Source organism: Lethenteron reissneri, chromosome 27 (genome assembly GCF_015708825.2).
Source record: "Lethenteron reissneri isolate LAM-NWPU_2019-01 chromosome 27, ASM1570882v1, whole genome shotgun sequence".
Lineage (NCBI taxonomy): Eukaryota > Metazoa > Chordata > Hyperoartia > Petromyzontiformes > Petromyzontidae > Lethenteron > Lethenteron reissneri.
In genome coordinates, this window is record NC_083805.1 from 1,509,253 (window position 1) to 1,531,826 (window position 22,574).

The window sequence follows — 22,574 nt, forward strand, 5'->3', positions numbered from 1 at the left end:
AGCCTCAAATGAGTACCCCCGTGCGATGTGTAAACATCGCCACTCCTTTGTGTGCCGTGCCGGCCTTCCCCAACAATCTGTTCAGGCTACACGGGGGAGTGTTCGTGCTCGCGCCGTGTTGATGGTAGGGGTGCTTGGCCATACTTCACGACGCTGGTGGTCAGTGCGAGGGGGGGGGTGACGAGGGGGGTACGGGACCAGTTCAGAGGTCGCTCCTCGCCCACACGCGCGATTCCACCACCGGGTCCCCAGCGGAGTGAGCGACTAATCTCGGTTTTTTCTTTTACTCGGTGAGGCCCCACTGAGCTGCCGTGTAGCTCAGAGGCCACGTGGCTATCACAAGTGATAGATCGACGAAGTGGCCTATCATCGTGTGGAAATTTACAGCAGCCAAAGACTCTGCACGCGTGTTGTCGATTCTAAATGTGGAGGCAAAAAGCGGAAGACCCGGAGAAAAATCCACGCGACCACAGTGAGAGAGACACGCAAACTCCAAATATAGAACAGGCGTCAGGGTCTAACTCACGACCTCCTGTAGACCAGGCGAGGTAGTTAACATCTCGCCGCCCTTGCGCTCTCCAGTGATTGACCCCCGCCTCCTTCTCTCGCTCGTTATATTGTTTACGCAAACGTGCCCCGTACATACGAGGGTGTGTGAGTGTGTGTGTGTTGTGCACAGGTGGTGCATCGGCCAATCATCTCGGTCAACCCATGGCACCTGCTGGCTGCTGTCCCGTGACCTCCTGCCAGGGGGCATTCGACAACTTAACGTGGCCTTAAAGCGCACCTAGCCTGGCACAAGCGCCGTGGTTGACGTCACCGCCACTTAGTGGCGAATGGCGGTTGTTGTTGTTGTGTTACATTCAGTGATGGTCGTGACAGGATTCACCTCCATAGGTTGTTATTCTGTTAAGGGGAAGTTACCGACGTGTGGTGGAGTTGAATAAATGTATTGCCTCCAAGTCTACGTCTGCGACTCAGTTGAACCCATTACAATTGGTGTTGGAAGTGGCCAAACATTCTTTTGTCAGTAAGATAGGCCGAGTTAGGTTATGCGTACGCGACGCAGACTACATACCAGGAAGTTGTCGGACGAGGAGGACGACGAGGACGACGAAGGCGTTATGCCTCAGACAGCGCCGGGGATGGCGACCCCGGAGAAAAGGGAGTGAGGCGCCGTCGGGGGAGCATCGCAATGACCATCTCAGCGACAGCTCACCACCGTTGGGGAGAGAGCGCCGCATGTTCCGCACCTGCCTCGCGGAACTCCTAGAGGCCGTGGCTGCGGTGGTCGCTTAACTCGACCGTGAACAGCCAGCGGTGGAGGAGAGAGCACCGGAGCTGTGCGTGGTCGAGCATCCCGTCGCCGTTTCCCGCCAGCGGGAAAGCTCCGTGTCGCAGCCCGCGCACGAGGCCGCCATTTTGTTCGAGTTCGCCTGTTGAGATTACATCCCTCGGGCGACGTCGACCTTTTGTTAAAGAATTTTCAGCCGCCGGAGGCGACTGGGTGGCCTTCAAGTGCCGGTTCCAGACGAACTGCGACTTGGCGGGGTGGACGGAAGCGCTGAGAGCGCTGCCCGCCGCGCTTGACGACGACGCCTTGGCGGCGTTTCACAACATCCCACCGTCGGAGAGGGCCACGCTACAACAAGCCTTTGCTGAAGTGGCGGCAATCTACGAACCTCCATCAAACGTTCGCCATAAGTTAGCTGCGCGGAGGAGGGGGGAGGGCGAGATGCCCCTCGCCGTCCGTAGTGCACTATTGGCGCGAGCGAAGGCTGCTTTCCCGAAGATGGACCACGACGGAGTCGACTCGCTGGTCCTCGAGAGATTGATGACGTTGGCGAAGGACCTCAACATCGTCCTGCCGGCCGTCGACCAAGACGATTTGTCTTCTCTCAAGGTTGCAAGATGCATCCAGGCGCACCTGCTCTTGCAACGACATAAGGGGTTGGCGGCGTGTACCGCTACTACGTGTTGTTGTTTTCTCTTCCCTTCTCTCTCTTCCTTTGTGTTCGCCTATTGTTGTTCTGTACTTCTGTCCCCTTCCCCCGTTCGTCTTTGTATATATTGTCTTTATGGGATGGGGTATTTATTTGTTGAGGCACACTAAGAGGCTTTGTTGTATTGTTGAGGGGGAGTTGACAGCCGGGGTGGCTGAGTTCTACGAAGGGGGGGGGGGGGTGATGTAGTGACATCGCGGGATGTCAACGAGCAGTGCTAGCCCTAGAGAGGCACGGCGTGTGGTGTAACAACATCGCGGATACCACAGTGGTGTGGGTGTAGTGCCGGCACTGATTGATAGCGCTGGATGGCACCACGCTTGGCGTGCAGTGCCAACCCTACAGGACAGGGTGTGTGAGTGCCGGCTGAGGGATGAGGTTCCTCGACTCGGGAGGACACGTGACCAGTTAAGTCTACAGAGGGGCCCCCAGAGGGGGCTGGGGGTGGTCACGTGATTGGGACCCAGATCCTTCCCGAGGATTCTGGAAGGTGGTCGTGGCCAAGGGTGGAGCAGCCACGCCGCAGAGAATAAAAGCCGGGTCCCGAGAGGGACCAGGGTTGTTGTTGATCATCCTGGGAGAAACCTTCGTCTACGCTCTACGTTCTACGAGTCTCCAACACGTGGACCTGGAACCAAGCTGTTGGTCTCGGTCCGTAGCAGCAGTTACGTAGTAACTAGTGTAGTAACTAGTGTAGTAACTAGTGTCGTAACTAATGTAGTAACTAGTGTAGTAACTAGTGTAGTGTAGTAACTAGTGTAGTAACTAGTGCAGTGTAGTAACTAGCGTAGTAACTAGTGTAGCTAGCCTGGTTGCCACCACCATAGGTTGTTATTCTGCTAAGGGGAAGTTACCCCGTGTGTCTGAGTCTACGTCTGCGACTCAGTTGAACCCATTACACATTGATTAAGGGTGTCACTCACAGCCCACGGTGGGGGGGGGGGCAGCCCAGTGTGGGGGGGGGCACAGCCCAGAGTGGGAGGGGGGGTGGGCACAGTCCAGAGTGGAGGGGGGGGGGCACAGCCCAGAGTGGGGGGGGGGGCACAGCCCAGAGTGGGGGGGGGGGGGCACAGCGCGCAAACCGCTCCATTACCGCAGAACGCACCCCGCCACAAAACCCATGTGCCGTGATGTCGCGTGCGAGTGGACGAGTGTGTCTGTGTATGTGTAGGGGTGTTAAAGAGAGGGCCCGTTATGCATGGCAGCCTATGGGAAACAAACACAGTGGGCGGGGCTACGTAAGTGCACGAGGAGGTGCCCTCTACGACGTCCGAGCCAGACACCCTGGGGGGGGGCTGGTTCGAACGTTATGATCCCCCGGGGCCCCACCCCTCAGGGAGGGGTTGGGTATAAAAGGGGATGTTCAAAGGGCTCGAGAGAGTTATGTTTAAGCTAAGGGAAGAAGACTGAAGACGTCTTAGATAGAGCCCTGGACTCCCCTAGTTCGATGTCCTTTTCAGGGCCGGACAGGACTGAGCCAGCGGCGTGGTCCCGAAAGCCAGAGCCGGTGCTCTTGTAAGAGCTGGTCTGGAACTCCGGGTACCGGGCCCGACTTACCAGTGTCGGGCCAGTTAGCCTCCCCTAGCCCATTAGTGGAGGATTCGGGGCTAGGACAGAGTTAGCTAGGGGTGTATCCCGAGTTATACGGGTGAGGGGGCCGATACCCCCTCGAGTGTGTATATGCCCACTGTCGTATTGTGAAATAAATATACGTGTGCCTCAACCTCGGCGTCAAGCGTCCTCACCGGTACTTCAACTGGTGTCAGAAGTAATTCGAACATGGACACGCGGAAAACAGCGCGGGCCAAAGTACCGCAGGAGGAAGACACTGCCGAGATCGTCGAGCCCGAGACAGCTCCACAAGACATGTTGCAGCCGGGGCCTGACGCCTCCTTACCGGGGCATCGAAATGAAGAGGGGCCGCAGCCAGACGCGTTACGGCTGGCTCACGGGAGGCTGGCGGAGCTGCTGTATGCCGCTGCCGCCACGCTGGAGACCATCACGCGACTAGGGGCCGGTGATCCAACACGGGGCGAGGCGAGCCAACGACCAGGGCGCCTTCCCGCCATTTCGGAGCAGTCCGAATTTGAAATTCCCGCCATCGACGCTACAGCTGTTCGGGGCGTGGCCAGCCTAGACATCCGCTCCGACATCGCCGTCGCTGAAGCTGCAGCGTCATCACAACCGCGACAGGCGATCCCATCGGCCGTTCGCACCGACGCACAGCCGAGTGGTGGTGACATCAGCCTGCGGGAGTCTACAACAACCGCTGCGCTTCATCAGAGACTGCCCCTGCTGAAGGAGTTCATCGGCGCGGAGGGAGACTGGGCCGGTTTTCGCCGACGTTTCCTCGCCCATTAGGAGATGGCGAAATGGTCCGATGAGGAGGCTCTCTGCGCGCTGCCGGCGCTCCTCGACGGCGACGCGCTCGCCGCCCTCACATCGGCGCCGAGAGAGAAGCGGTCTACGTTACCGATGGCACTACAGCTGCTGGGCGGAGTCTATGGACCATCGGCTGAATGCCGACAGCAATTTTACGACCGCAAGCGGGGTGAGAAGGAGTCGCCCCTAGCATACCGGACGAGCCTCCTGGCGATGGCTAAGTCGGCCTTCCCTCGTATGGACGACGACGGCGTGGACGCTATGGTCACGGAGAAAATCCTCCTCCTGGCAGACGACCTTGACATCGCTGTGGTCACGCAGGAGGACGCGGAGATGACATCGCTCCAGGCGGCAAGGCTCCTCCACGCCAACCTCCTGTCGCTCCGGCGGAAAGCCAGCAGGGCATCGGCGGGGCGTGCGGTGGCTGCAGCCACCCTTCCGACGGAGGAGCTCTACGCCGTCGACCACCGACGGCAACAGGCGACGGGAGCACGGTCAGGCCGGGACGGGTCGGGCCGTTCCGACCATCCGTCACCTCCGACGGCGCTCCCGCGGTGTTTTAACTGCGGCGTCCGGGGCCACGTCGCCTCGGGGTGCCGCTCTCCTCGTCAGCGCGGGACGACACCTCAACGGGACGACGGGCCTCATCACAAGCTCCACCATCACAACCCGGCGAGTCGCGGCACCCCACACGTTTGGCCCACACACACGCCCGTCACGCACTCAAACACCGCAACGAGAGGGGGGCCGATATCGCGCACCACCGCACCATCACGCACCACTCCGGGTACTCATATCGAACCCGGCCAGTGGTCCGTGCTGGCCGATCGTGTGATAGCCGCATCGTCGGGGTCGTCGGCCGTTGTGGGGCACATCGACGGGGTTGAAGTGCGCATCCTGGTCGATACGGGAGCATCGGCGACCATTATTTCGGAGTTAATTTACAATATTCTCCCTGTCCGGAGCCGTCCTTTGATGCCTGTTAACGTACCATTCTATGCGGCTAACGGGGGCTCACTTGGCATCATCGGACAAATTCGTGCCCAAATTTGTATTGGGGAAATTAAATTGTCTGGGCCGATTTTTGTTTCCTCCTCGCTGGCGGTTCCGTGCCTGCTGGGGACGGACTTCCTGGCCAAAATGCCGATTAGGATATTAATCGACCAGGGATGTATTGAGCTCCCGTCGGGCAGACGCATGGCGTTTCTGCCATCGCCAGTTACGACTCGGACGGCGTTCGCGACGGTGCCGGCATTCGTAGAGAGAACGGTGCGCGTCCCTCCGGGGGCGCAAATGTTGATTCCTTTGAAACTTCGGCGGCCCTTCGCTAAGGGTATTGGGGCCCAAGGGGTTCTGCTGGGGCCGTCTAGGGCCGGGGTTAGTGGACCTCATTTACTTCCGGCCCAGACCATAGTAAGAGGGGACGGTGAACCCTTCATCGCGGTCCTCAATGTGGGCTCGCAGACGGTGGTGGTCCCACAGGGGACCGTGCTTGCTCACGCAACGCCGGTGCCATGTGAGGAACCCGTCGCAAATCACGTCAGCGCTGTCCCTGTGTCGCGACCGCATTCGGACAGCGATGAAGGGTGGCTCGAGGCGCTTTGTGCGGGATCGACGGACCTGTCAGATTCAGAGCGTCAACAACTTAAAACACTACTGCGGGAATTTTCCGACGTTTTTAGTCGGAATAAATACGATTTGGGTTGTACTCACCTGCTGCGTCACCATATTGACACGGGTGACAGCGCGCCAATTCGCCAAAATCCGTTTCGGTTGAGTCCCGCCGAAAAGGACCATGTCAAATCGGCTATTGATGACATGTTGGCCGCCGACATCATTTCTCCGTCCACCAGCCCTTGGGGAGCGCCGATTGTCCTGGTTAAAAAGCAGGACGGATCGTTGCGGTTTTGCGTTGATTTTCGGCGCCTTAACAAAATTTCGGTTGCCGACGCATACCCGCTCCCTCGGATGGATGAATCGCTGGACGCCTTGGCGGGAGCGCGATTCTTTTCCACACTCGATTTACTTTCGGGATTCTGGCAGCTTCCTCTGGACGATGATTCAAAGCCTAAAACTGCTTTCCGTACACCGCACGGCCTGTTCCAATTCAACCGGTTGCCGATGGGCTTACACTCAGCGCCGGCAACTTTCCAGCGTTTGATGGAATTGGTTTTGGCTGGATTGCAATGGGAGTCGTGCCTCATTTATTTGGATGACGTTATCGTCTTTGGTAAAACTTTTGATGAACATCTTTAGAGGTTGCGGGCGGTTTTCCTAAAGATGCGGGCTGCTAATTTGAAATTCAAACCCCAAAAATGCCATTTGTTGCGCGATTCGGTGCGTTATTTGGGGCACATCGTGGGACGCTCAGGTATTGCTACCGATCCCGCCAAAACGCAGTGTGTCAGCTCCTGGCCGACTCCCACCTCGGTGGGAGAGGTCAGGAGTTTCATTGGGTTCGCGTCGTATTACCGACGGTTCGTCGCTGATTTTGCGACAATTGCAAAACCCCTGCACGCTTTAACATCTAAAGGGGTTCGGTTCCACTGGGGTCAAGAGGAGGAGGCTGCTTTCTGCTCCCTTCGGGACGCCCTGGTAAAAGCCCCTCCCTTGGTTTACCCCGATTTTTCTAAGCCCTTTTTGCTCGACACCGATGCGAGCAACACGGGTATTGGGGGTGTGCTTTCCCAGGTAGTTGATGGCGTGGAACGGGTGGTCGCGTACGGTAGTCGGGTGTTGTCTCCTGCGGAGCAAAGATATTGTGTCACCCGTAGGGAACTGTTGGCAATTGTCTATTTCATCCAACAGTATCGCCCATATCTGTACGGTCGGCATTTCACCGTCCGCACAGATCATGCGGCACTACAGTATGCCCTGCGAGTTCAACAACCATCGGGACAGTTGTCTCGATGGTTGGAGGTTCTCCAGGACTTTGATTTTGAAACCACCTACCGTAAGGGCGTTCGCCATACGAATGCGGACGCTCTGTCGCGCATGCCAACCACCTCCGAATGTGCATGCCTCCTGGGGTCGGGACGTTGCAGGCCTTCAGGGGACGCATCGGTTCCGGTCTTGGCAGCCACCGACGACGACGAAACATTAATTACTAATTCGATCGAACAACAGGGAAGAGATTCCCTGTTGGGGTTGCCCGTCACTGAATGGGGGCGCCTCCAAATGGAGGATACCTCCCTCCTCGGGTGGCGTCGTCGCGTCGGGGGTGCTGGGCGGGTGAAGGGTGATTCGGATGCATGGGAAATGGTGCAAGGTCTGCTGATGCATTGGGGCGGCAAATCCCAGCGACATCGGCTGGTGGTCCCTTCTGAGTTGCGAGGCAAGGTGGTGTGGGCCGCGCATGAGCGCCTATTACACCTGGGGACCCAAAAGACTCTTGCACTGCTACAACTTGATTTTTTTTGGCCTGGCATGACGAGGGATGTTGGGGATCTATTGGGATCATGCCCTCGGTGTGCGCAACGGAAACCGCTGGCGCGGGAGTCTAACCCGCCCTTGCAATCGATCAAAGTGTCCAGAATAAATGAGCTTGTCGCGCTGGACATTTTGGGCCCATTTCCCGCCACCCCCAGGGGCAATAGGTATTTGTTGACTGGTGTCGAGTATTTTACGCGCTGGCCTATGGCCTGGCCCCTTGCCAACCAGTCGGCAGCAGCCATCGTGGAGGCCTTTGTTCAGGGATACGTCCTGGACAAAGGTGCTCCGGAGCGGCTGCTGACCGACCAGGGCAGAAATTTTTCCGGTAAATTACTCAAACAAGTCTGTGACCTCTTAGGCACGAAGAAAATTCGTACCTCCCCGTATCACCCGCAAACTGACGGAATGGTCGAGCGCCTGCATCGCACCATTACGTCAATGATGTCACAGCAGGTCTCGGACTCGCAGACTGACTGGGACCTGCATATTCAAGGGGTCTTGGCGGCATACCGGATGGCACCCCATGCAGCTACGGGATTTTCCCCCTTTTACCTCATGTACGGTCGCGAACCCGACCCGCCTGTTCGCGCCCAGCTGCAGATGCCCGAGCCGCAAGGGAAAACGAAAATTGGCTGACCACGTCAAATTTAATCTGGCCAAATTAACAGAGGCGCGGGATGCTGCAATGCTAAACTCGGACCTCCGTCAAAAAGCGAATGAGCGCCTCAGGCTGGGTCGGGCGCACGTGATACAGTGGAAGCCGGGGGACAAGGCATGGTTGCACTGTCCCCAAGTGCCCCTGGCTACCTCCTCTAAGCTGGCGCGGCCGTGGCGGGGCCCTGTGGAGGTGGTCGAAGTTTTGCGACCACAGTGCGTGCGCATTAAATGGGGGAAGCGGCGATGGTTCGTGCACCCCTCTAGGTTAAAACCCTTCGTTGCGGTACACAAACCCACTTCACACATGCGTGGCCAAACGTGGGGGGGGGTCGACCGTCTCATTGGGTCTGTCTCCGTCGTTCTCACCTAATGCCTTGCCGGCCGTGCCACCTCCAGGTGCATCAGGACTGACGGGCTCACGCCCGACCACCCCTCCTGGGGATACCGACGGTCGCGCGGCATCGGATGAGGACTCACTCCGGGACGGACAATTGCCACCTGACGGTCCGCCACCCGGGGTTACCCCGTGTGAGGGGCCCGCTGCAAGGACGCGCGCAAAAATGCGCAGACTGTTATGAGGCCGGAAGATGTGTACATAGGTTGTGTTCATCGTGTGTTGTGTGGGTGGTGTGTTCCCTGCCCATTGAAATGTACATACGTTGTGTTCATTGTGTGTTGTGTGGGTGGTGTGTTCCCTGCCCATTGAAATGTACATACGTTGGGTTCACCTGGTGTTGTGTGTATGGTGGGTTCCCTGCAAATTGTATATAGGTTGTTTTTTTTACGGAATTCGTATTTATTCAAGGGGGGGTGCGTCGGGTTGTTTTCTCTTCTTGCTGTTGCATTTTGTTGTGTTCTTGTTGCTGTTCTTGTTATTGTTGAAAAATAGTGAGGCACACGCGCGGTCAAGGTGTAAATGCACTTTTATTGTCATTTTTGTATGTTGGCAGCCGGGACGGCTGCAAGCTATGCGGGGGGGGGGGGGGGGGGGTGATGTAGGGGTGTTAAAGAGAGGGCCCGTTATGCATGGCAGCCTATGGAAAACAAACACAGTGGGCGGGGCTACGTAAGTGCACGAGGAGGTGCCCTCTACGACGTCCGAGCCAGACACCCTGGGGGGGGCTGGTTCGAACGTTATGATCCCCCGGGGCCCCACCCCTCAGGGAGGGGTTGGGTATAAAAGGGGATGTTCAAAGGGCTCGAGAGAGTTATGTTTAAGCTAAGGGAAGAAGACTGAAGACGTCTTAGATAGAGCCCTGGACTCCCCTAGTTCGATGTCCTTTTCAGGGCCGGACAGGACTGAGCCAGCGGCGTGGTCCCGAAAGCCAGAGCCGGTGCTCTTGTAAGAGCTGGTCTGGAACTCCGGGTACCGGGCCCGACTTACCAGTGTCGGGCCAGTTAGCCTCCCCTAGCCCATTAGTGGAGGATTTGGGGCTAGGACAGAGTTAGCTAGGGGTGTATCCCGAGTTATACGGGTGAGGGGGCCGATACCCCCTCGAGTGTGTATATGCCCACTGTCGTATTGTGAAATAAATATACGTGTGCCTCAACCTCGGCGTCAAGCGTCCTCACCGGTACTTCATATGTGTGTGTGTGTATGTGTGTATGTGTGTGTGTATGTGTGTGTGTGTGTATGTGTGTGTGTGTATGTGTGTGTGTGTATGTGTGTGTGTGTGTATGTGTGTGTGTATGTGTGTGTGTGTATGTGTGTGTGTATGTGTGTGTATGTGTGTGTGTGTAGTCCGGCAAAACAACCTCCTACCTCCTCGCGGTGCCGGACGGGCAACACTGTCGTGGGCAGTGCTGTGGGGGGAGGGCCAATGCCCATTGGCCTCTCCCCTCATGGCGTCTGTGACCACCACAGTGGCTAAACGGGGGCTCTGGACGGGTGTGAGGGGCTGGTAACCCCTCCACCTTCAATTAACCACCACTAAACCACGAATTAAACATAAACCTGTAACAAATAAGCTTGTGCCGGAGGCCCCGGGGGGTCAGGCTTTTATGACGTCTCCTGGCCAAACCCCATTTGGCGGAGCCAGGAGATTGAATTTTCACCCTCGGGGCTCCTCCAGAAACAACAATAAACCATTGCGGATGGCCACGTGGAATGTTCGAACGCTCACTGCGGAGGAGAGGCTGCCACTCCTCTGTCGGGAGCTGGACCGGTACCGCCTGGATCTCTGTGGCATTCAGGAGGTCCGGTGGACCGGTTCTGGCTCCTGCCACCATGAGGGGTGGACAGTCCTCTACTCGGGGCAGGAGACTGCCAAACAACAGGGTGTGGCTCTTCTTCTGAACAAAAGAATGAAGGGGGCGTGGGAGCGTGGCGGTGAGGTGTGGGAAGCTGTAAGCCCCAGGATACTTTGGGCTCGCCTTCCCATCAACCAGAGGCGAGGAGTGGTGGTCGTGGTTACTTATGCCCCCACCGAAGACGAACATCCGTGGAGGGATGCAGGCAAAGCCGATGAGTCAGACTCTTTCTATGACCTCCTGTCACAGGTGCTGGCTAAAGTGGCCACTCGGGACAGAGTCATCTTGTTGGGTGACTTCAATGCCCGAGTTGGTCATGATGCTGATACCTGGTCTGGAGTGATTGGAAGGCATGGGCCAGATCAGCTCAATAATAACGGTAGGAGGCTGCTAGATTTTTGTGCAGCCCATGGGCTTGTAATTACCAACACGCTCTTCCGGCATCGGCGCATCCACACAACATCATGGATACATGCCGGGTCCAAGCAAGAACATCTGCTGGACTACATAGTGACGGACCAGCGGATGCGAACCCATGTCCTTGACACCAGGACCTACCGTGGAGCTGATCTCTCCTCTGACCATCGACTAGTCATCTGTAAGATGCGCCTGCCTTTCTTCCACTCCGGTGGTGGGTGTACACCCAGGATCCCATTCCAACCAAAAGTGGCCTGGTCTCAGTTAGCTGATGAAAGTTGCAAGCGAGAATTTCATCATCGCTTGCAGCTGGGGTTGGCATCGTCCCCCACTCCACCTGATGTCGAGGGGAAATGGGCGAGGTTTAAGACTGTGACTCATGCAGCTGCAATGGCTGCTTTGGGTACGCGGTCCAGACCTCCCCAGAAACCCTGGCTGACAGAGGAGGTGTTCAGGTTAATTGAGAAAAAGCGTCAGGCCCACTCTCATCGCCTACAGCATCCCACGTCAGAGAATGAGGAGGTTTACCGCAGCCTTCGCTCAGAAGTTCGGAGAGCCGTAAGGCGCTGTAAGGATGGGTGGTGGTCGCGAGTTGCTGAGGAGATGGAGTCTGCCTCAGTGGCCCGTGATCACAAATCACTATTTAACTCCATCAAAAAAGTAACCTGCAGCGCCACACCTATTACCATCATTAGAGGAAAAAACGGTGATCCAATCTCCGACCCACAGGAACAGGTTTGCAGATTTGCTGAGCATTTCTGTGAGGTCCTGGGGGAGGGAAATTCTCTCAGCCAGGAAAACATCATGGCACAAAGTGGTGATAACCCTGCTGAGGCTGCGGTGCCTCAAATATTGGAAGAGGTCACCCCCTGTGAGTGGCTGGCTGAGGTGCCAGCTGTTGAGGAAGTACTGAGGGCGATCCGGAGTCTGAGACCAGGGAAGGCATCGGGCAGAGATGATCTCCCAAGCGAAATGCTGAGGGAGGGTGGCGTTTGTGCACAGACTGCCCTATATGACATCATAACAACAGTCTGGACCACTGGACGGGTTCCGCAGGACTGGAAGGATGCCCTGGTGGTTCCCCTCTTTAAGAAGGGGGACCGTACCGACTGTAACAACTACAGGGGCATCTCACTCCTCAGTGTGCCGGGTAAGGTCCTGGCAAGGATTATTCAACATCGCCTTGCTAGGCACGCTGAGGAGAGGCTTGCGGAGCCCCAATGCGGTTTCAGGAAAGGGCGGTCCTGCACAGATGCCATATTTTCTGTCCGTCTGCTACAGCAGAGGTGTAGGGAATTCCAAAAAGACCTACATCTCTGCTTTATTGACCTGGTCAAGGCCTATGATACCATCAGTAGGCCTGGGCTCTGGGTTGTTCTTCGTGCTTTCGGAGTCCCTGACCCTCTGCTCACGATCATTAAGGACCTTCATGATGGTGAGCGGGCCCGGGTAAAACTACGTGGCCGGGAGTCGGAGCCTTTCCCTGTACACCTTGGGGTGCGACAGGGATGTCCTCTGGCTCCCACATTATTTAACATCTATTTTGACCGCGTAGTTCGTGAAGCCTTCAATAGCTGTACCGGGGGAATTTCCATTTGGTACAGATATAATGGGAGGCTGATCGACGCCCGGGTGCGATCAAGGGATGGCTCCCTATTGGTCAACCACGTTATGTATGCCGATGATTTGGTAATAGCTGCTCACTCAGAGGAGGAGTTGGAGACGCTGCTGCTGAGACTGGAGCGTGCCACTAAGAGGTGGGGCCTTACCATCAGCCCCACCAAAACTAAGCACCTGCCTGGGTATTTTGTACCATCGGACACTCCACCCCCACAACTCCCAATTGGTGATGGGGCAGTTGTGGAGAGAGTGGAGAGTTTCCCATACCTGGGCAGTGTGCTTATGACCGGCTCCAGTCTATCAGCAGAGGTCTCACTCCGAATCAGTCGAGCGGCAATATCTTTTCATTGGTTGCGTAACGCTGTGTGGAAGCTACCTGGTCTGTCGCTCCGCACGAAGCTTCAGGTCTTCTCGGCCACGGTCATTCCCTCCCTTCTCTACGCTTGCGAGACGTGGACCCCCCTGGTGGAGCATCTTCGCCGGTTGGAAACATTTAGGCTGGCCTGCCTACGATCCATCCTGGGTTTAACCAGGCTGGATTGTGTGAGGAGCTCACAAATCCTTGAAAGATCTGGGCAAAGTCCCATCAGTGAGCTCCTCCGGCAGGCAAGGCTGCGTTGGCTGGGTCATGTAGCCCGCATGCCCAGCCACCGCATGCCTAAACAGCTTTTGTTCGGCCGGATCGAGGGGGCTAGACGGGCGCGGCACGGGCTGGAGAAGAGATGGAGTGATGTGGTACAGGAGGACGTGGAGCTGAGTGGACTTGCCGATGACTGGTACCAGCGGTGTCAAGATCGGCCTCAGTGGAGGAGGCTCGTGAAGGACGCTACTGGGCAGTTGGAGGCAGTCGCCCTCCAACAACAACGGAGGGCGGAGGAGCGACGCTCACAACAACGAGCGGAGCGCCGGGTGGCTAAAGCACAGCAAGTTGGCACAGTAGGGGGCACAGGTGGTGCATCAGCCAGTCATCTCGGTCATCTCGGTCAGTCGACCCGTGGCACCTGCTGGGTCTGCCCCGTGACCTCCTGCCAGCGGGCTTTCGACACTTCACGTGGCCTCAAGGTGCACTTGGCCTGGCACAAGCATCGTGGTGACGTCACCGCCACTTAGTGGCGAATGGCGGTTGTTGTTGTTGTGTGTATGTGTGTGTGTGTGTATGTGTGTGTATGTGTGTGTGTATGTGTGTCTGTGTATGTGTGTATGTGTGTGTATGTGTGTGTATGTGTGTGTATGTGTGTGTGTGTGTATGTGTGTGTGTGTGTATGTGTGTGTGTGTGTATGTGTGTGTGTGTGTATGTGTGTGTGTGTCTGTGTATGTGTGTGTGTGTGTATGTGTGTGTATGTGTGTGTGTATGTGTGTGTATGTGTGTGTATGTGTGTGTATATGTGTGTGTCTGTGTATGTGTGTGTGTATGTGTGTGTATGTGTGTGTATGTATGTGTGTGTATGTGTGTGTGTATGTGTGTGTGTATGTGTGTGTGTGTATGTGTCTGTGTATGTGTGTGTGTATGTGTGTGTGTATGTGAGGCTGGCCTGCCTATGATCCATTCTGGGTTTAACCAGGCTGGATTGTGTGAGGAGCTCACAAATCCTTGAAAGATCTGGGCAAAGTCCCATCGGTGAGCTCCTCCGGCAGGCAAGGCTGCGTTGGCTGGGTCATGTAGCCCGCATGCCCAGCCACCGCATGCCTAAACAGCTTTTGTTCGGCCGGATCGAGGGGGCTAGACGGGCGCGGCACGGGCTGGAGAAGAGATGGAGTGATGTGGTACAGGAGGACGTGGAGCTGAGTGGACTTGCCGATGACTGGTACCAGCGGTGTCAAGATCGGCCTCAGTGGAGGAGGCTCGTGAAGGACGCTACTGGGCAGTTGGAGGCAGTCGCCCTCCAACAACAACGGAGGGCGGAGGAGCGACGCTCACAACAACGAGCGGAGCGCCGGGTGGCTAAAGCACAGCAAGTTGGCACAGTAGGGGCACAGGTGGTGCATCAGCCAGTCATCTCGGTCATCTCGGTCAGTCGACCAGTGGCACCTGGGTCTGCCCCGTGACCTCCTGCCAGCGGGCTTTCGACACTTCACGTGGCCTCAAGGTGCACTTGGCCTGGCACAAGCATCGTGGTGACGTCACCGCCACTTAGTGGCGAATGGCGGTTGTTGTTGTTGTTGTATGTGTGTATGTGTATGTCTGTGTATGTGTGTTTGTGTGTGTATGTCTGTGTATGTGTGTATGTGTGACGATTATCTGAACCGGTCCTGGGCCTCCCCTAGGTCGACTCAGCCTTAAATGAGTACCTGGTGCGGTGTGTAAACATCGCCGCTAGGGAGACAAAGGCGGTCGGGCGTGGTGCTGGTCACCCACCCCCTCGTGTACCGTTCCGGCCTTCATAGGTGCTCGCTAACAGCACTTGCCCCTACAATCTGTTAAGGCTATACGGGGGATCTTTGTCTTTTATCTTTATTATGTTAAGTGTGGCCAGAGGATGCTCGTGAAGGACGCTCATGGGGCAGTTGGAAGCAGTCGCCCTCCAGCAACAACGGAGGGCAGAGGAGTGATGCTCACTAGTGGAGCGCCGGTGGCGAAGATGCGGCAAGTTGGCACAGCTGACGGTGCATCGACCTGTCATCTCAGTCAGCCAACCCATGGCACCTGCTGGATCTGTCCCGAGACCTGCACCTAGCCTGGCACAGTAGAGGAGTACACCTGGTGTGCATCGACCGGTTATCTCAGTCAGCCAACCCATGGCACCTGCTGGGTCTGTCCCGAGACCTCCTCTTGTCAGCAGCGAGCCTTCGACAATTCACGTGGCCTCAAAGTGCACCTGGCCTGGCACAGGTGACGTGGTGACGTCACCGCCACTTAATGGGGAATGGCGGCTATTGGTATTATGTTGAACCTCTTTCGCACCGTAAGTAGCCGACCGTGATAATCTGGAGGTGCGGTTTCCATGCTCCTCTCACCCGCACGGTTAAATACGGGGCACGGAGACTGAACGTGCAGGTGAAACAGGAGCAGATGGGCCGGGAGGGCATGGGCCTCTCATTGACAACCCCCACCACCACCACCTCCCCCAGCCCTCCCCTCCTCCACGCCTCCATCGCGTGTGGCTCCTGTTGCTGTTGTTGTGTCCCACGTCGTTTTCAAACAGACCTCGTTGACTCCCACGCTGATGGATGTAGGCCTCGTTCGTGGGGGTCGTTTGACCATACTTCACCACGCTTAATAACTAAGCAGATAATAGTCATTCATTCTTCCCATATCTCGTCCCCGCACGTAAAACACACGTTTGTGTTTCTACGCACGCCATCTGCGTCTTCCTCCTGGGAGGGGAAATTTCGTAGGAGCAATAATTGGTGCAACGTCGGTAAACTCTGGACCGGTTCTAACATTCAGCGTCTCGTCAGCAGTCCGGCTTGGCTGTAAGACAGTTCGCGTGGATCTATGATGGTGGGGATTGCCCCAGATGCACCACCAGGCACAACTCTCCGTTCTTCCCACGTATTCTGACCTTGCCAGACATTGCGAAGCCTCACCGCGAGATGTGACGCATTGTGGTTTTATTATGCGCCACGAACCTATCGTACATCGATTAAGAGGATACACCGTGGGGGGTGGGGGGGGCGATCTAAAGTCAGTAAAGATATCGGATCGCCAGCAAGCCCTGCTTCAGACCCTGAACGCGATTTGCCAGGAAGACAAATCTCTCCTGCAGTGAAAGGACAGCACAAATCCCACACAGCTGGTGAACGGTGGCACAAGGGGGAAGGAAATGAGTCACGTGTGTGGGGGGGGGGGGGGTCTCTCTCCTGATGCGGCTCCTGCGTTGAGTGAACCAGACGGGAATGCCGAGGGAACAGGGACCGCTGGAAGGGGATTTGAGACCCCTCAGGGTCCCGGCGGGAGTGACACTCGCCCTAAGGGCGGGGAAGCGTCGATTGGTTTTGTTGATTTTGGGGCGACCCCCCCGGCTTACCCTCCACAACCTCCGCCATTCAAGCCGGGGGGAGGGCACCCCAATATTAACCCCCCCCCCCCCCCACCACAATAGAATTTTTTTGGGTGAGATGGCGTAAATATAAATGCGTCGTTAAACCCGCCACCACCCGACACAGCCGATTGTCAAGGCGTGTCACGAAACGTGCCAATTCCGTGACAACCCTTACTAATCGGCTGTGTCGGGTGGCGCCGGGTTTACCGACACATTTCTAGCCGGGCGATCTGACCCAAACAACCTCTGTTATGGATGATATTGCTCGCGAAAGCCCCCGGCCGCTGCTGCTGCTGCTGGGTGTTAAAAAAACACCACACCCCACCCCCCTTTTACTTTGACCCCCCCCCTCCCCCCCTACGTTAGAGAACAAAGCGATTGTTCTACCGGCGCTATTGTTCTCCGCCCTACCTCCCCCGGATTGCCCCCCCCCCTCCCACCATTAATCAGGACGAGTCGAGTACATGGGGGCCTGGCACAGCACAGTGCAAGGGCCCCCCCCCCCCCACACTCTCGGCTATATTTTAATTCGACGCAAACCCCATCCAGTACACGACTCTAAATGATCATTGCATCAGATCTACAAGTTTTGCTGGCTGCTCTCCTGCCTCGATTCCTCTCCGCACGGCTGGCACGCGGGTGCAGTGACGTCACAGGGAACATCTGCGTGATGACGTCACCCGCAACCTGCTGGCTTCATCGCCTGAATGCGTCACTGAAGGTGGCTGCTTTGCGTCTACATCAGCAGCAGCAGCCGTACGCAAGAAGACTAAGAAGACAGAAGCGACCGTAGTAATGTCACGGAGTACGCTACTGGTTGAGTAACACAATAAATAACCCTGTCAAGCTGTTGCCTTCTTCACCAGCCCCCCACACCCCACACACCTGAGCCCCCACCCCGCTGCGTAGCCGCGGGTAATCCACACTGAGCGCGTGATGGTACCTGAAGTCTCCGGTGCTAATCTGTATGCGCGCGGGTCCTGCGCTGGGGCTGTAAGCTCATCACCAATGGCCAAGAGCGCACAAACAAAGCATAGCCCCCCACCTCCCCCACGAGGTCTCTCAACTCGCTCTTGCCGAGGTGAAACGTGGCACGCAGCGCATTCGCCCCTGAGCGCATTAAACTGATTCCTCCCTGTTTAGTCGTGCTATTCATTGCAGAAGAAGATGATGATCTGCCTGGGAGAGGCACGTCGCTGGGGCGTGCGACGCGCAATGTGTCGGAGGGTCCTGCTGCTGCTGCTGGTGGTACGTCGAGTTTGTATTTTTTAAAGATGTGTTCAGCCACAATTAGCGGCATGAGAATGATCCGATAAGAAATTCGGTAATGTATTTGGCCGCTGCTGCTGCTGCTTCTCATCCGTTGGCAGTGGTGCACACAAAACAACAACAACAGTAGCACCGACGTGTTTGTCAATGACAAATAAAGCTGGGAAGAAACACACACGTCGAAGCGACGTTTCGATTCATGTCCCTTCTCCGCAGCACATGGAGAGTCCAGCGAAGTATATCGATGACATTTGAGTTTTAAAGTCGTGTTGCTATTCGAGGCCTTCTCTCCTAGAGTTAAAACCGCGCACCGATTAAAGGAATTTGGGCAAAAAAAACTTGCCCGTGATAAAACCACGGCGATCAACGGGGTAAGCTTCTTCGGCCAAGGCGATGGCGTCACACGTCACGCTGCGTGTGACGTCACACGCCGCGTGACGTCACACGGAGCTTGACGCGTGACGTCGTCATCGCCTAGTCAATGCGATTCGGAAGGGGATCGATCAATCGTTCGCGATAATTAAAGGCGCTGCTGCATTTGCGTTGTCGTTGGAAGAAGAAGCGTCCCACGTGGCACCGAGGCACGCGCACGGCAGCTCCCCAGGCACCCTCCTCGGCTCTTGGCACCCTCCGGCGAGCGCTTCCAGCGCTGCGTGCTGCCGGGCTTTGAGGTGGCCACTCCAAGTTGTCCTGAGCGTGGCACCCCTGACGGCCAATGAAGGGTAATTGCTGTTCGTGTTACGTTGTTGTTGTTGTTGATAACGCGCAGTGCTGCTGCTGCGAGTGAGTTCGTGAACCTGTCTGTGCGGACCGCCTCTTGAGCTCGTTGCCTCGCTGTGGCCTCGTGCCGGCTCGCAACCTCGCCGCACCCCACACCCCTGGGGGGAAAGAGGCGGGGGTGAGGGGCTCTCTGTCTGTGTGTGTGGATCGAGGGGGGGGGGGGCTCTGTTCGAGGGTTCTGGGGGTCACGAGTGTGCAGCAGGGTTGGGTCTACAGGATTACTGGGAGACCGGAGGTCCCTGCGTGATTTCTGTGCAGACTAAATCCCGGTGGGGGGGGGGGGCTATGCTGGGTCCAGGTTGCAGGGGGGTAGTGCATAGATGTCGGTGGTGGGGGGATTGGGGGCATACCTGTCGATTGTATACCCCCCCCCCCTTCGCCCCATCCCTTACAGGTTCGGTGGCAGAGATGTCGCAGTGATGCGAAACGTTTAGAGCGTCGGCCCGTGCAGCGCGACAACGCCCTCGAAGAGCGTCTCGTCGGCAGCCGTCGGGCGTTTTCAAGGTTGCATCGCGACGCTGGTGAGCCTGGAAAGGAGTAAGTTCACTGGACCCAGCCGCCGCGTGCAGCGGATGTTGTGGAGCCGACTCGTGCTGCCTGCCTTCAGGACCCTGCATTCCCGGGTGGAGGGACGCACCATGAGGCTGGGCACCAGCGAGCTCCAGTGCCTCTTCACTGATGGCCTCAAAGCCATTGCCGCGCTGCTTTCGGAGCACGGGCACGAGCTGCGGATTTGCGGGTGGCGCCGTGCGGGACTTGCTGAGCGGCAAACGACCTCAGGACATCGACTTGGCCACGTCCGCCACCCCGGCACAGATGAAGGAGATGTTCTCAGAGGCCGGCGTTCGCACCACCGCCGCAAGGGTGCACGAGCAGAACTTTGAGATCACGACGCTGCGAGTGGACGTGACGACGGACGGCCGCCACGCCGAGGTGGAGTTCACCACCGACTGGCAGTCGGACTCTGATGGGACACTTTACGAATATTTCAACTGGATGGAGGATCTTAAAAATAAGAAGGTGCGCTTCGTAGGAGACCCAGAGAAAAGCATCCAAGAAAATTATCTCCGCATCGTGCGATATTTCAGGTTTTATGGATCCGTGGCCGGGCACGCAGACGCTGGCGGCGATCGAGCGCGACGCGGGCGGGCTGGCCGGCATCGCGGGCGAGCGCATCTGGGTGGAGCTGAAGAAGTCGCTCATGGGACACCACGCGAGACCCCTCTTCGCTCTCATCTACGAGCTCGGCGTGGTACCACACACAGGCCTGCCGTGCGCCGGGAACGTGGCCCGCGCCCCGTCACGCTCCTGTCGGCGCCCCTGAGCTGCGCGGACGACGTGGGCCGGCTGGACGCGCGTCTCCGCCTCTCCAAGGACGAGCGCAACCTGGCGGCGTTCGTCGCCAAGCCCCGCGGGGAGCTGCGGCCCGACGCGGACGGAGACGACCCCGCTCGGCTCCATCACGGCCTTCGTCTCCGCACGGGGAGGCGACGGCGTGCACGAGCGAGCGAGCCGCTGCTAAGCTCCCTGGGCGAGGCGGGGCCCGACGTCGAGCTGGATGGTCGGAGGCCGCCGGCCTTCCCCGTGAGCGGCCACGACCCCCGCCGGCTGGGCCTCACGTCCGGCAAGGAGCTGCAGCGCCTGCGCGCTGTCCGGCGGCGCTCGGGCTCCCGCGCTGACCAGGACGCTCTGCTGGCCACCGTCCGCCAGGGCCACGAGTCCAAGTCGTGGCGGTCGCTCCCATCGGATGCGTTTTGACTGCGCTCGTTTTATGGCTGCCGGGTTTGGTGGTACATGTTGTTTATGTCGTTTATTGTGAAAAATCGGTCACAGTTCCTATGATCACTGTTACATTGCTTTAATGGCTTTATTTTGGTGATTTCGAAAAATTTTTATGGTTTGGCCATGTTTGTTTGTTGTACTACGGAGTTAGACTGATGGCCTTAATCTAAGTTGTCTTGTGCTTGTTGTTGTTCTTCTTGGTTCTTTCGGTAAAATCACGTATCGAAAGAACCAAGAAGATGAATCCCTGCAGTCACGAAAGCTTTAAATCGAAACTTGTTGTTGTTGTTAGACTTGCATCCCACTGGGATTTTTGCACACAGCGTTGGTGTACGGTGATTTTTTCTGGAATTTTTGCTGGGTTTTTTTCCTGGATTTTCAGTTTGCACTTAGTCACGAAGTCACTTTAAGATGTTTTCTTGTTCATGTTTTTGTTTTTTGGTTGTTGCGGTTGCACCCGATTCAAGAGCCGAATGGCTCACAGGGCTATACCTCATAAATAAACTTGAAACACTGTTTGTTCGTTAGTTCGTCCGCTCGTTTGTCCTCTCGGTCATTGGTCGTTGGGTAACGGTGCTCAGTTTCCCCTCGGAACGGTCAGAAATGCTGTTTTTGTGGAAATTATCATTTTTTTTGGCAAACCACATTCACCGAGGAGTGGATTGAACCCCGTAGTGGATTGATCTAAATTATTAGCGTCAAAACAAACTATCGGCGGGATTGCTGTGGGTGGTGCTTTAAATCGTGGCGTGTTTTACGAGGCAAAATCGGTGTGTTGCTGTTAAGAAGTCAGTTGTTGGGTGTATTTTGTTTAAGTTAACATTTTAAAAGCACGCAAACCAGGATACACACACAGAGCTTCTCGCGGGTCAGTTATTGGCTTTAACAAAACAAAAATCCTCTTGTAAACGGTGGCTGCTCGTCTGACGACGGGTGAATTTACTTTGTGACGCAAATTTTGCTGAGGGGCAGGGTGGGGTGGGATATAAAAGAAGTGTAAACGCCGCGAGTAAAAGAGAACGTTGACCATTACTGGCGGGCATTTGACACCCTGGGAAATCAGTGAGCAGTAATGCATGTCCCCACGCACAGGGCAACTCGAGTTCGATTCCCGTTGTGGAATAATCGGCGGTGGCGCTCGACACGGGCAAATTCAGCAATAAAGTTGATGTGCAGTGGGCTCTGGATTCATGACAAATATAGGGACAAAGCAAAAAGTCAGAAAAATATATTTCAATAAACATCAAAAGTTAATTTGTCTCATCTTTCATTTGACACATTCTTTGTCTCGTCTCCTGCTCGTCCCGCCACAGCTGTCTCATCTGTATCTCTGTTGTCTTCATTTCCGTCGCCTCTATCTCTTGCATATTCTGTCGCCTCGCTGCGAGTAACATACGAACCAGTCCTGGTGGGCCTCTCCGCTCCACCACGCCACCCTGACGAGTGTGGAGAAGTGCCACCGTGACCGATGACGTCTCTCTCGTGTACCAGAGAAGGAAGGAGATAGCGCTACATGTATGTTACTGCTAGGAACCACCTGGTTCCACCAGCCCACAGGGGATTATTGTGTCCGTCCGTCGTGCATCCAAAAATGGGAGGGGTGGGGCTGGGTGGAGAGGGGAGGGTGGGGAGGGGCTGGGTGGGGAGGGTGGGGAGGGGCTGAATGGGGAGGGGAGGGTGGGGAGGGGCTGGGTGAGGAGGGGCTGGTCACCCCGTGGTGCCCTTATAAGACTCACCGTTTAACCTACTCACGCCGGCTTGTGCCCGCCCTCACAGTCGGCCATATTTGCGGAATACACCACGCCGCCGTTGACTCTGGCCATTGACCCAGCAACCCAACGTTCCTACCAGCTCCCTCCGCAGGAATGTGTTGGGATGCGTGTTGGACGCATTTCGCACCACCGTAAGTAGCCGACCGTGCTCATCGGAGGTGTGGGGGTGAGGAAGGGAAACAAACTAAAGACAAAGCAGATATGACGTGGGGGAGGGAGGCCTTCA

General features: G+C 56.5%; 1 pseudogene; it reads left to right on the top strand.

Annotated features, from left to right (window-relative positions):
• Window positions 1-19,432: 19,432 nt before the first annotated feature.
• On the top strand, window positions 19,433-20,570 carry LOC133348292 (CCA tRNA nucleotidyltransferase 1, mitochondrial-like; annotated as a pseudogene).
• Window positions 20,571-22,574: the final 2,004 nt, after the last annotated feature.